Source organism: Scyliorhinus torazame, chromosome 5 (assembly GCF_047496885.1).
Source record: "Scyliorhinus torazame isolate Kashiwa2021f chromosome 5, sScyTor2.1, whole genome shotgun sequence".
NCBI classification, from domain to species: Eukaryota; Metazoa; Chordata; class Chondrichthyes; order Carcharhiniformes; family Scyliorhinidae; genus Scyliorhinus; species Scyliorhinus torazame.
In genome coordinates, this window is record NC_092711.1 from 307626732 (window position 1) to 307641812 (window position 15081).

At 48.4% G+C, this 15081-nt stretch overlaps 1 protein-coding gene and 1 non-coding gene across 4 annotated transcripts in view; both read right to left on the reverse strand.

The window, feature by feature from the left end:
* The window catches only part of il1rapl2 (interleukin 1 receptor accessory protein-like 2), a 1171280-nt gene that overhangs the window by 153229 nt on the left and 1002970 nt on the right, over window positions 1-15081 (reverse strand). The gene's annotated exons all lie outside the window — the stretch shown is intronic.
* Window positions 11592-11784, reverse strand: LOC140422844 (U2 spliceosomal RNA). Its single transcript, XR_011947627.1, has one exon. It is a non-coding gene; the product is annotated as a U2 spliceosomal RNA (small nuclear RNA).

The following is a 15081-nucleotide window of genomic DNA, read 5'->3' on the forward strand; positions in this document are numbered from 1 at the left end:
ATCGTTCAGAGTCTGATTGACAATGAAATTGACCGATCACGCTCATTAATCAGGCTGCACGCCGTTTTGGTGGCCACCATTTCAGCGAACACATTCACCTGATGCCACCCAGATGATTGGCAGAAAACAAGTTGTTTTCTTTTGTAAAATAATGTAAATTTATTAACAGCCCAGCTCACTGAGCCATGCATCATTTTTTTCAAAAGTCTTGCGTGACCAAAATAAATCCCGTGAACACAGAACCCCGGGCGAGATTCTCCTACCCCCCGCCGGGTCGGAGAATCGCCGGGGGCTGGCGTGAATCCCTTTCGCTTCCGCCTTCGCCACGGTCTCCACCATGGCGGAGGCGGAAGAGACTCCCTCCACTGCGCATGCGCGGGAATGCCGTCAGCGGCCGCTAACGCTCCCGCGCATGCGCCGCCAGGAAATGTCATTTCCGCGCCAGCTGGCGGGGCACCAAAGGCCTTTTCCGCCAGCTGGCGGGGCGGAAATTCGTCCGGCGCCGGCCTAGCCCCTTAAGGTTGGGGCTCGGCCCCCAAAGATGCGGAGCATTCCGCACCTTTGGGGCGGCGTGATGCCCGAATGATTTGCGCCGTTTTGGGCGCCAGACGGCGGACATCGCGCCGATACCGGAGGATTTCGCCCCCCATGTCTATTATTTACATTTAAAACAAAGATTCAAAAAGCTCACTGGTGCACATTTGTACAGAGAGAACAGTTGTTGCTGAGAATTTCAAGCATTACTTCAAGTCTCGCTTGGCTTTTTCTTTGTTCACTTGCTGCTGGAGGTATGAAGAGAACTTTTGAAAAGCATTGTAAGTCTTTCTAGAACAATCCATCAATATTTCATCAACTCTCCATTCTGTAGATTTGCTCAGGATTTTACCTAGACTGCTGTGCTTACAGGACACATTCTAGGAGTGTCCTGGATAAATTGAGTGTTTAGTCAGTAACATCATGCTAGGGTTCCTTCTTGGTTTAGACAAGGGATTTGAGGAGGACATGAAGTCAGGCTAAATAGCACCATCTCAAAGAGTCATACAGCACTGAAACAGGCCCTTCGGCCCACCATGTCCATGCCGACTATCAATTCCCAATCTATACCAATCCCATTTACCAGTACACGATTATAGCCTACTCTGCCGTGGTGATTTAAGTGCTCGCCCAGAAGCTTCTTAAATGTTGCGAGTGTACCTGCCTCCACCACCCTCTCAGGCACGCTAAATTGCCCCTTAATTGAAAAATGAATTGGGTGCTCCAAATTTTTTTTTAAAACTTATAAACAAGACCAATGAGCAAACATCATTTAAACTATTTCCAGAAATAACTTTGTAGACGTGATGAAGCCGTCTTGCTGGAAAGTGACTGCGTTGCAAAAAAAAATATTTCCTCACGTTCCCTCTAAACCGTTTACTCCTCACCTTAAACCTATGCCCTTTGCTCTTAGACACCTCTGCCATGGGGGAAAAGATTCTTACAATCTACTCTGTCTAGGCCTCTCATAATTTTGTACACCTCTATCAGATCCCTCCCTCAGCCTCTTCTGCTCCAGGGAAAGCAAACCCAACCTTATCCAGCGTCTCCTTATAGCTAAAACCTTTCAACCTCTATCCGCTGGAATCACGTCCTTTCGATGGTGCGGCGACCAGGACTGCGCACAATATTCCATCTGTGGTCGAGCCAATGCTGTATAAAGTTGTACAAAGACCTCCATGCCCTATATTCTACGCCCCATCTGCTGAGGATAGAGGGACGCCAACACTAAAAGCTAGCTGGTTATTTATACAAACACCACTGACAAAGCAAGAGGAAATTAATGGAGAAAGTATTGCAAAAACAAATTTTCCCCCAAACTTTCTCTTACCTCGCAGCAGAGTGGGTGGATGACCAGACTACCATGCTCTGACTGCTAATGGATGCAATCACTAAAAACTCTAGTTGTTGCCAGTTACTGGTGAAAGTGTCTCCAGTGATCTGCTCTAGATCTGTTGCCAGTCGCATGGCTCAAAAGCATTTTTTGAATGACACTTCCTGTAATATTATAGCAATTGCTCACGATACCAAACTCCATGAATAAGCAATGGGTGCTAAAATGCAGCCTCGCTCTCATTTCAGTTTATTTGTGTTCCCGGAGTGGGCAGACCCATATCGCCTGTGATCCAAAGCTTGTGTTCTTTATTACTGCAATGAATGCCACCGGTTAACAATGACCCTTTTAGCATAGTATTTCTTTGCAGCAAAGTACCACACTGAAGAATATTACAGAGTCTGGGATTAGAGGGTAAGTAGAGAATTTGATTAAAACCTAGTGAGCAGGGGAGAATCAGAGAGTGGAGGCCAATGTCTATCTCTAAGACTAATTAATAATAGGGGTTGTGGAATCCCATGGGCTGCTGTTATGGAATAGCTGTTCTTCACTGCGTACTACAATGATGTGGATGGAGGACCTGAGGGACTGCTGTACAAAGCTGCAGATGATGGAAACATAGGAGCCATTGTAAAGAATTTAATGGGCCATATGAAGCTGCAAGTGGATATTACTAAGATTGGGGGAAAGGTGAACAAAATAAAGTGACAGATGGAACTGAATCTCAGTAAAGCACATATTTTGGGTATAAACAATAATAGTTATGATGATATTTGAATGGGGGAATGCTGGGTGATGAGGAGCAGCAGAGGGATTTGGGGACCCAAGTTCTCAAAATTTAAATGCTGCACTCCAAGATGGATAAAGCCTTGCAATAGCTAATGGAATGTTGAGAAGACGAGTCGAATTTAAAGTTCAGATGTAATAGTGAATCTATAGAGCACACCAGGGACCACACTTCTGACTGCACTATTGGATGAATATTGCAGAACAAGAGAGGGTGAGAGGGTGCACACTGACTCACTGGATGCTGCATGGTATAAACATGGTAGCACAGTGGTTAGCACTGTTGCTACACAGCACCAGGGTCCCGGGTTCGATTCCCAGCTTGGGTCACTGCCTGTGCGGAGTCTGCTCGTTCTCCCAGTGTCTGCGTGGGTTACCTCTGGGTGCTCCGGTTTCCACCCGCAACGCACGTCCCGAAAGACGTGCTTGTTAGGTGAATTGGACATTCTGAATTCTCCCTCAGTGTACCCGAATAGGTGCCGCAGAGTGGCAAACTCGGGGATTTTCACAGTAACTTCATTGTAAGTCCACTTGTGACACTAATAATCAAGATTATTATTGTTATAAACGCAGTTTATATAATGTTTTTCATAGTCACTGGATATCTCAAAACACTGCGAAATTCCCCACTTCGCGACGCCGCAAACGCGAACAGCAATTGGGTGAAGAATCGGGCATCCGGCCAAAATCAAGGTCCGCACCCTGCGCCGATTGGGGCGCCATGATTTGGTCCCTCACTGGTGGCGATAAAGAGGTTTGCGTCCCGTGCCAGTGGCGGCAAGCAAAACTGGCATTTGCGTGGATTCAAATCAGATTAGCGGTTTGGACACAATACCATTCTGTGATGTTCCACTGGAAGCACTGGAATGACAAACGTGGATTGGGCGCCATGGTTGCAGAGGGGAAACAGGAGGCTAAAGAAACACTGACAAAACATTAAAAATTGTCAGGCTTGCTGGGGGATGGCTGCTCGGACCAGGGTAGTAGCGGGTAGTGATTTGGTGCCAGGTCGGTAGACTTGGGGTTCCCCCCTCAGGATCGGGGTGGCCTGGCTCAGACCACCATTGCTGCAGTCTGTCTTTTAAATGCTACTGACAGGATCCTGGCTGTTCACACTGCTGAGTGCTGCCTGTGTCCTCGAAATGCTCAGAAGGCCTTTGATCATCTGGGAGCCCATGCAGGCTTCCCCTCTGGACAACCGCATTCCCCAGCTGTGTCATTAAGGGCTGAGCTCAATCAGGAGCCCACTAGGTGTTGGCACTCCTCAGAAGGGCAGTCCCACTGCAGAAGAAGCTGGGGATCCACAACCAACCTGTGCCGCAGCATTTGCAACATTCCCTGGTTCTCTGCCCCTCTCAGGGCAGTGGCCTCACTAGTGACCCCCACCCTTCCAGATCACCAGCTGCCTCCTCCTGGTGAGACTGGCAGTGCTGACTGCCTCTGCCACCACCTCCCAGGCAGTGTTCAGGCGGGCAGGCCTGAGTCTGCTGCCCACACTGGGGAAGAGGGTGTCCCTCTGCTCCTCACTGGCTTGGAGCTGTGGGTCCACCTCGGACTCCCAACCTCGGGGGGGCAGGTCTTCTCTGAGCCATCTTGGTGGTTGCAGTGAGTGTGTGGTGATAGCTTAAAAACAGCTCCAGCTGCCAGCCTATTAGGCTCTAATTCTGGCCCCAGCTGTTAGAACACCCGCAGGGCCAGGAATTGCTCGGAATTCACGGCAGCGGAGTGCTGAATTGCTCCCGGAATAGCCCCCAACGGCAACGCAAACTACACACAATTCAGTCCTGGGGATCAACAATTAGTCTCCCAAATGGAGAATTCCGCCCAATGTAGAGCTAATGAAGTACTTTCAAAATGTAGTCACTGTTGTAATGTAGGAGACGTGACAGTCAATAAACACACAACAAAACTCCCGCAAACAACGGTGTGATAATGACCAATAACCTGCTCTTCTTCAAAATGGTGCCCGTGATCTTTTACATTCACCCGAGCCTTAGCTTAACACCTCATCTGCTGACAGTGCAGCGTTCCCTCATTACCGCACTGGAGTGTCAGCCTTGAATTTTTTGAGCTCAAGGCCTGGAGTGGGACGTGAACCTGAAACCTTGTGACCCAAAGGCGAGAGTGCTGTCAATTGAGAATGTATGACAACATACAAACGGGAGGAAAGATTTGAATAACTGAAGTAGGGAGGTGTTTAAATTGATGAAGGGGTGAGGTAAATAGATAGAAACAGACCAGTGATTAGGGTGATTAGAATGAGAGAACGTTGACACAAAAGTAAATGTAAGGGAATTCGGAGAAACCTAGATTGTGAGGCTGTGCATTGCACTCCCAGAGATTGTGATTGAAGCAGAGACAATGTCAAAATTTAAGAATAGTTTTGAAAGTAATTGAGGAAATAAAGGGATATGGGAAAAGCTGGAAACATGGGTCGAGGATACTGTCAATGGACAGCTTTGATAAAGAGCCATCAGACTCAAAACGATAGCTCCCTTTTCTCTCCACAGATGCTATCACAGAATGTGATGAACGATTACTCTATTACTGTACCCCTTATCATCATGTAAGGTGATGTCCCCTTTAAGACCGGGCTTGGAACCCTGGGGGACTCCACCTCCGGCTCCACCCACCTGGGAGCCGGAAATAAGGGGCCGCCTTGTGGGCTGCACTCAATAAGCACCAATCTCGGCACCAGGCTAGTTCTTAGCCTATTAAAGCCTTCTTTACCGTTTTACTCTCTAAGCGTCGTTATTGAGGGTACAACAATTTAATAAGCTAAACTACAACAGGATGGACGCAGGCCTAAAACCAGAGAAGCTCAATCTGGAAGCACGGACACCGGAGGCAAAATAAATGTTTTAATACACGCTCCGATGCTTCGAGGCCTACCTGGACTCCTCAGAGACTCCCATCCTGGGGCCACGCAAGCTGCGCCTACTCCACGCCCGGCTGAGTCACAGAATCTCCGCCACGCTCGAAAAGGCGACTACCTACGAAGAGGCGGTCGAGCTACTACGCAAGCGGTTTGTCAAACCCATCAACGAGGTACATGCCCGGCATCTGCTCTCTACCTGCCAGCAGCGCTCGGGGGAATCGCTGGACGAATTTGTAGAAAAGCTCATCGCGCTGGCCAGGGACTGTGACCATCAGGATGTGACGGGGGAAATCCATATGAACCTGCACATCAGAGACCTTTCGTGTCCGGCATCTGCTCGACCTACATCCAGCAGCGGCTACTTGAAAACGGGACAAAAGACCTCCAGGCAACGCGAACGCTCGCCTCCTCGCTGGAAGTGGCCCGACATAATTTGGGCACATACCCCGCGGACCCTGCGAGACCCCCTCGGACTTCCCCAGACTCGGCCACGTTACGGGCCTGTGCCGCGCGGCAACCCGCCCAGACCGGGGGCCACACCGTGCTACTTCTGCGGGCAGGGCCAGCATCCACGCCCCCGCTGCCCAGCCCGCTCCGCCATCTGCAGCGGGAAAAAGGGGCATTTTACAAGGGTCTGCCTGGCCAGGCCCAAGGGCCAGAAACACAAAGAACAGCAGGCCCAAAAATTAGGCTCACAGGTCCACAGACCTCGCAATGCGGCTGCACATCGACCCGACACGCCCCCTTCAGACGCGTCATCTGCCTCGTGCGAATTATGGGTGTGGCCATCTTGTCGGCGGCCATCTTCTCGACCCGACACGTGCGACCGACGGCGGCAGCCATTTTACGAATCCGACTCGGCTGAGGACTCGGACTACCCGCAACTGGGAGCGATCACCCTCGACCAAACGCGGTCAAAACATCTGCAGAACTCTATGATGAAGGTCCAGGTCAACGGGCGCGACACTCCATGCCTTTTGAGTCCGGGAGCACAGAGAGCTTTGTTCATCCTGAGACGGAGGTCCACCTCTGGAGTCTCGCATCCACCTTGGCTAATGGCTCCGGGACCTGTTCTTCTCTGGAGGCATGCGAGGAGCCATAAAACGACCCTGGTCGAGAGGGTCCGATTACTACATGCGAACCCCAGATACGCCTACGTCGAGTACCCCGACAGCAGGCAAGATACGGATTCCCTCCGGGATCTGGCACCCGCTGGTTCCCCCACTACATACGCCCCCTCCCTCACAGCTCCCCTGCGGGATCCGGCACCCACAACACCCCCACCCCCCCCCCCCCCCGGTCCCACTCCCCGTCGGTGGACACCGACCGTGCTCCCCCCCTAGCGCCCCCCCCTCTATTCACCCCACCGGCGCCGCTACCCCCAGCACCAGCTATTTCCCCTGCGCCCCGATCCCCTACCCCGACCCGGAACAAGGCTCCGACCGCCGTGCTCACGGACGTACTCTCAACTAAGACGTCCATGTCCGCTGCACCACCGCCGGAGCTGAGGAGGTCGATGAGGATGATCAGGCCACCGAAATGAATAGACTTATGATGGCACTTCACCCCCGCCGGACTTTGTTTTTAAAAACAGGGGGTGTATGTGATGAACGGTTACTGTATTACTGTACCCCTTATCATCATGTAAGGTGATGTCCCCTTTAAGGGCTTGGAACTCTGGGGGCTCCGCCTCCAGCTCCGCCCACCTGGGAGCCGTATATAAGGGGCCGCCTTGTGGGCGGCACCCAGTTAGCACCGGTCTCGGCACCAGGCTCGTTCTTTGCTTATTAAAGCCTTCTTTACCGTTTTACACTCTAAGCGTCGTTACTGAGGGTACAACACAGAATCACACAATAATACAGTGCAGAAGAGGCACTTTCGCCCATCTAGTCTGCACTGATGTATGAAACACCCTGACCTGCCCACCGAGTCCCCCTTGCCAGCACTTGGCCCATAGCCTTGAATGTTATGACGTGCCAAGTACTCATCCAGGTACTTTTTAAAGGATGTGAGGCATCCGGCCTCTACCACCCTCCTAGGCAGTGCATTCCAGACCGTCACCATTCTCTGGGTAAAAAAGGTTTTTCCTCAAAACCCCCCTCACTTTGAACTTGTGTCCCCTCATAACTGACCCTTCAACTGAGGAGAACAGCTGCTCCCTATCGACCCTGTCCATGTCCCTCATAATTTTCTTCACTTCAGTCAGGTTCCCTCTCAGTCTTCTCTGCTCCAGAGAAAACAACCCACGTTTATCCAGCCTCCCTTTATAACTTAAATGTTGCATCCCAGGCACCTTTCTGGTGAATCTCCTCTGTATCCCCTCCAGTGCAATTACATCCGTCCTATAATGTGACGACCAGAATTGCACCAGTACTCCAGCTGTGGCCTCGCCAAGGTTCTACACAACTCCAATATGACCTCCCTGCTTTTGTAATCTATGCGCCACTTGATAATGGCGAGTCTGCCTTTTTCACCACCCTATTAACTTGCCCTTCTGCCTTCAGAGATCTATGGACTAATGCATCAAGGTCCCATTGTTCTTCAGAACATCCCAGTGTCAGACCTTTCATGACATACTTCCTTGTCAACTTACTCCCTCCAAACATGTCAGACCTGCTGAGATTGTCCAGGTTTGTCCGTTTTTGTTGCAGATTCGAGCGTCTGCAGTAATTTGCTTTTAACTAAGATGGGATGGTTGGGCCAACGAGCTTGTTTCCATGGTGTGATTCTCCATTTAATTGCGCACAGACTGCTTGTGGTATGCTGCTAACTGTTCTGAAATTTCACCCGAGCAGATTGCATCATCTTGAACAAGCAGTCGATTGCTTTTTTTTTTAACAATGTTTGTAATTACACAGGCGCAAAATAAGTACAATAAATAATCACTAAATGACTTCCAATAAATGATTTTGAAATTAACAAGGCATCTGAAACCTTTTCCAGGATCTTTTAATTGGAACTGATGGAAGTAACGTGGGTGTATCTTGGGTCCAGCCTCACTCTTATGGTGGAACAGAGTGGAATCAGGGAATTACCAAAGAGGCAAATGTAGCAGCCTCAAAACTATTCCAAGCAGGCGTTTGATATGGCAAGTCATAGTAGTTGCTTCACACTAAACATGCTCTTAATCAATTTCACTTATTGCACGTGGATAACGTGTGACCCATATCCTCCTGGCACTTGAAGGATTTTGACTGCTCTCGACACCTCGCCTACATGACAAATTGCTCAGATGTCCTCATCCAGAAATGTTGGCACCATTATGAGATTGCAAGACTGTATGCATTAGCACCCCAAAAAGCTGTGGGAGCTGCGGCTGCAACTAACTTGTAGGTGTAGGCAATTGGCCGTTTTGTGGGAAAACAACCTGGCTTCCTCTCCCCAAAACCAGTAGCTACCTCTAAGCATGTCTGTTCTTGCAGGGACACACAGGACATGGGTCCACATAGGAAGTCAGGAACAAGAGCACGCCATTTAGCCCTTCGAGCTTGTTCAGCCGTTCAATGACATTGTGGCTGATCTGTGCCCTTACTGCTCGTAAGATCATAACAACATAAGAAGCAGGAACAAGAGTAAGCAATTTAATCCTTTGGGCCTGCTCCGGCATTCAATAAGATTGTGGCCAACATGGATGTGGCCTAATGCCATATCGTGCCTGCCTCCCCCACCCCACAGTCTTTGATTCCCTTGTCAATCAAACATTTGTCTAACCCAGCCATGAATGTATTTGATAACCTACCCGCCACTGTTCTCTGGAGATGGTTGATAGCTTTAAGTTCCTGGGGGTCACCATCACCAACAGTCTGTCCTGGTCCACTCACGTTGATGCAAGAGTCAAGAAAGCCCAACAACGTCGCTACTTCCTATGGAAGCTAAAGAAATTTGGCATGTCTGCATCGACTCTCACAAACTTCTACAGATGTGCGATAGAAAGCATCCTACCTGGCTGCATCACAGCCTGGTGTGGCAACTGCTCGGTCCAATGTCGCAAGAAACTGCAGAGCACGCTGGCGCGGGAGAAGATTTTTTAAAAAAATTCATTGATATCTTCCTGCCTGAAGCGAGGCAGAGAGCAGGTGAACGCTGACGTTGCGTGCTTTGGCCGTGATTGCGAATCCTCCATTTTGTCAGCGGCAAACAATTAATTGAAGACCAAGCAGGTTCACCTCTCGCATTAAAGCTAAGAGAAAATGGTGGGTCGCGAAGGTCGGCCGGTGTGGGTCGCAAAGGTCAGCCGCCGTGGGTCCTGAAGGCTGGCCGGTTGTTAAAAATAAATCCCCAGAAAAAAAGTTTGAAAAACACTGCCCTATGCTGCTCTTGCTCATGTATTTTTGTTTGGCCCCTTGTTCTACACTATAACCAATCACTATTTGTCGATGTACTCTGTCGATTATTCTTTTTGTCTACTGTGTACGTGCTGTGCACATTCACTTGGCCGCAGAAAAATATTTTTCAATGTACTTCGTTACATGTGACAATAAATCAAATCAATCAATCAATAATTCCAAATACTAACAACCCACCGAGAGAAGAAAGTGCTTCTCATCTCCATCTTAAATGAGAGACCCCTTGACTTAAACTGAGCCCAGTAGTTGTAATTCCCCCACAGGAGGAAACATCCTCTCAGGATCTACTTTTAATTCCATTATCCTCATGATAAAGGCCAACATTCCATTTGCCTTTGGAGTTGCTTGTTGCATTTGCAAGTTAGCCTTTTTGTGTTTCATGTACAAGAACACCCAGGTCCCTCTGTACCTCAGCATTCTGCAGTCTCCCCCATTTGAGTAATATTCTGTCTTTCTATCCTTCTAACTGCACATACCTGCCCTTGCTCGAATATCTATGGTTAACAAAAACATTATCGATTTTACTTTTAAAATTAACAGTTGATCCTGCATTAATTGCTGTCTGTGGAAGAGAGTTTTGAACTTCTCTCAGCTTTTTGTGTTAAAGTGTTTTCTAATTTCACTACCAGGATGTCTAATTCAATTTTTTAAAACCATGCTCCCAGTCTTGATCCCATCATCCCATGGGAATATTTTCTCTCCATCTACCTCATCTGCTGCCCTTAATACTTCAATCTTATCAACACTCTTCAATCATATCAGCTCTCAACCTTCTAGATTCCAGAGAATGCCTTAGTTTCTGTAATGTCTCTTTGTATCCAGGTATCAACTGGTAAATCTACCCTACAATCCTTCCAAGGCCAGTACCTCCTTCCTGAGTATGGTCACAGTACCCCCGGTCTGGCCTAACCAGGGGTTTGGACAGCTGCAGTCAAATGATACACTTATTTTTAATCAATGAAGCTGGCAGAGTTCCATTTTAAATTAACAAAATGCTGGGGCTGGATTCTCCAATAATGGGGTTACGTCCCCACGTTAGCGTAGAAACGCTGGCGTTTCACTCTGGACTTCCCTTAAGAAAGTCCTGAGTGATTCTCCTACCTGCAGGGGGCTAGCAGGGCTCCGGAGTGGTTCTCACAGCTCTGGCTGCAGCTACAGGGCCCGGCACTTCCGGTTGGGAGTCCGCACATGCGGACATGGGGAATCGGACTGCGGAGTGGCACCAAAAATGTAGGCCCCCCATAGAGACCACGCACGCCCACGGGTCCGTGACGCCCGATCGCTCCCCTGACCATCCATGAAACCCCCCCCCCAGTGAACGATCCCCCGGCTCCCACCAGCCGACATTCCCGACGGCCGATAGGTGGTTAGAACCATGCCGTCGGGAACTCGGCCAGTTTTGCGCGGAGAATCGCAGGGGGGAGGGCCTCTGTCAATGGCCCCTGAGTTCACGTGTGAGAGACTTCCGATGGATTCTCTGGGGACCGAAGAATCGCGGGAGCGGCACCGGTCCGAATTTCCGGTCTGATGTCCATTCTCCGCCCCTGCGCCGAACGCGGAGGCTCAGTGAACCCAGCCCCTGATCTATCTAAAATTTCAACCAGAAAAAAATGTTGGCTGCGTTTATCTGCGCAGCAACACTAGGGGGAGCACTTCCTGAACATGGGCAGTTGGGATTTTATTGCTCGGGAACAACTTGCATTATCTTTTTTTTAACTTTTTCTGAGTTACCAAGCCAGGGCTCAGAGTGTGGGTCAGGGGCGAACCCCTAATCCAGCTCCTCGTCTGCTCCAAAAACCAATTCAAATTCAAATTGAATCCAATTCATGGTCCCCACAAAAGAGACATACCAGATCTGAGCCAAAAGGCTACTGCACTTGATCTTAGCCAAAAGGCCGAGAAGTGATTGCATCTATCTTTAACATCATAAAAACATCCCAGGCAATGAGTGTAAAATATATTGATGACACTGGAAGAGAATGAGACAATTGAAGCAGATCGGAGGAGGAATGGGAGATTATATTTAATATTAACACAAACTCATACACAATGAATCTCGTAGATAACATAGAGCAGTCTATTAGCAAAAATGCAAAAGTCAAAAGGGTTTGGCTGCAATTACGGAACATTTGTTGAAAGTATCAATCGATGACAAAGGCACGCTTTGGGATATTTTACACAATCTGTACAGCACTTTGTTTGAAATTATGTCGCTGCAACTAATGAAACCAGGAAAATTCTGGAACATTGAATTCCAACTCATGAAGGAAGACTCAAAAGGTCAGATTTGTATCCACAGGGCAGCATGGAGGCGTAGTGGGTTAGCCCTGCTGCCTCACGGCGTCGAGGTCCTCTTCCAACTTCTTCCATCGGGCAGGAGATACAGAAGTCTGAAAACACGCACGAACAGACTCAAAAACAGCTTCTTCCCCACTGTCACCAGAGTCCTAAATGACCCTCTTATGGACTGATTTCATTAACACTACACCCTGTATGCTTCATCCGATGCCAGTGCTTATGTAGTTACATTGTATATGTTGTGTTGCCCTATTATGTATTTTCTTTTATTCCCTTTTCTTCTCATGTACTTAATGATCTGTTGAGCTGCTCGCAGAAAAATACTTTTCACTGTACCTCGGTACACGTGACAATAAACAAATCCAATCCAATCCAATCCCAGGTTTGATCCCGGCTCTGGATCACTGTCCGTGTGGAGTTTGCACATTCTCCCCGTGTTTGCGTGGGCTTCGCCCAACACAACCCAAAGATGTGCAGGCTAGGTGGATTGAACACGCTATATTGGCCCTTAATTGGAAAAAAATGAATTGGGTACACTAAATTTACAAAAAGAAATTTAAAAAATTTGTATCCATAATAGTAGAGAATACCGCAAAGGACTGATATCCATGAGCTGGATTTCACGCTACCCTGCTGGTGCATTTGAAGGCAGAAGGGGCACAGAAATTCCAATGGGTGGCCTTCCCGCCTACCCCTGACTGAGGAACATAGGAGCAGGAATAGGCCATTCAGCCCGTCGAGCCTTACTCCACCATTCAATACGATCACGGCTGGTCAGACCCTTCAATGCCTTTTGTGCGCACACTATCCCCACAACCCTTTGCATCATTGCTAATCAGAGATCTATCAATCTCTACCTTAAACATACTCAATGAGTGAGCATCCATGGCCCTCTGGGGTAGAGAGTTGCAAAGAGTCTCAACCTTTTGTGTAAAGAAATTTCTCCTCACTGGGTCCTCAGTGGTTGAAATTTTAGGCGGTCGGAGGGAGACATCGGGGCACCTGCCCACCCATGGGCTTATTGAAACCCTTCCTCATTCCACCATCACCGATATTTCACACCAATCGGGAAGCCCCATAACTTTAGCTGTGTGAGCTGGTGTCGGGGAATTGAGAGAATTCCTTTGCTGGGCCCATCAGCAAGTGCCACACCACTCCAGTCATCCCTACCGTTAACCCTCCCCATGGCCTTTTGAAACCTGCACCCCAACTCCCTCACGGGAAACAAGTTGGCAGGTTCTCTTTTGTTTTTGTATTGAACAGCTTTTGTAGATATCCTTTGAGCTCGTTGTCCAACTAGATTTTGGTGAACTCCTGCATGATCCATTGAATTAAATATTCTGATTCTTTTTAAGCCTGAACAAAACACGCTGAAGCAGCAATAGTTATGAAGTAAGCTGTCTCTGCACTAAGTTGTACAAAATCTTGTAGGTTCAGATGCCAGTCACGTTGCTACCAAGACTCTTAGGACTGGCATCTGTCACATTTGAACATTCTTTATCCATGAAATAGCAAGGAAGAAGCCCAGATGAAAACACATTCCATGTAATGAACCAGCCAATGCGAATCGTACCATAACAGTTTTTCTGCAATCAGGGAATGATACAGCACTGAATCATAGAATTTACAGTGCAGAAGGAGGCCATTCGGCCCATCGAGTCTGCACCGGCCCTTGAAAAGGGCACCCCACTCAAGCCCCACACCTTCACCCTATTCCCACAACCCAGCAACCCCACCCAACCGAAGGGCAATTTAGCATGGCCAATCCACCTAACCTGCACATCTTTGGACTGTGGGAGGAAACCGGAGCACCTGGAGGAAACCCACATGGGGAGAACGTGCAGACTCCGCACAGACAGTGACCCAAGTCGGGAATTGAACCTGAGACCCTGGAGCTGTGAAGCAACTGTCCTAACCACTATGTTACCGTGTCGCCCGTACAATCTCACTTGCTTTGTTATTCAATGTTACATTTCTGATAATGATATCAGCTTCAGGTGATTTAAGATTTCACTGTATCCGTTGAAAACAAATCATGGGGTTTGTTCTCGAAATACCTTTGAAGTTTTGAGAGTTTTAATCTTTCATTTGCCAGTATTTCCCTGCATATAACACACATGAATTTTGCATCCTGATTTGCATTGGCATAATTAATAAACCCATACCTCAAGAAATCATCTTAATGCTGCTTTGTTCCTGTTCTCAGCTTATTCTTCATTGGTTGTTCACCAGAGGCCCTGGAGTTCACACTGGTAGCCATTCAGCCCATTGGCAGCTGTTCCTCCCCCTCTGTCATTCTAGTTTAATCCCTCCCCAATCACACTAACAAATACTCGCCCAAGGATATCAGTCCAGGTCCTGCCCCAGGTGTAACCCGTCAAACCTGTCCTGGTCCCAACTCCCCCAGAATTGGTCCAAATGTCCCAGGAATCTGAAACCCTCCCCTTGCACCATCTTTCCAGCCATGTATTCATCCGAGATAACCTGCTATCTCTACTCTGACTGGAATGTGTCACTGGTAGTAATCCTGAGATCACTATCTTTGAGGTCCTACTTTTCAACTTACTTCCTAACTCCCTATATCCTGCTTTTAGAGCCTCATCCCTTTTTTTTTAACCTAGATCATTTGTACTGATGTGTACCAAGACCACTGGCTGTTCACACTCCCCTTCCAGAATGTCCTGTAGCCACACTGAAACTTCCCTGACCCTAGCACCAAGGAGGCAACATACCTATCCATTCCCCTTACACTTGAATCCCCTGTAACAATTGCATTCCTCCTCTCTGCAGCAGAACCAACCATGGTGCAACAAAATTAGTTGTTGCTGCTTTCCCTTGAGAGGCCATTCCCCTCAACAGTTTGCAAAGCAGTATATCTGTTTTGTGGGGAATGGCCTGAGGTGATT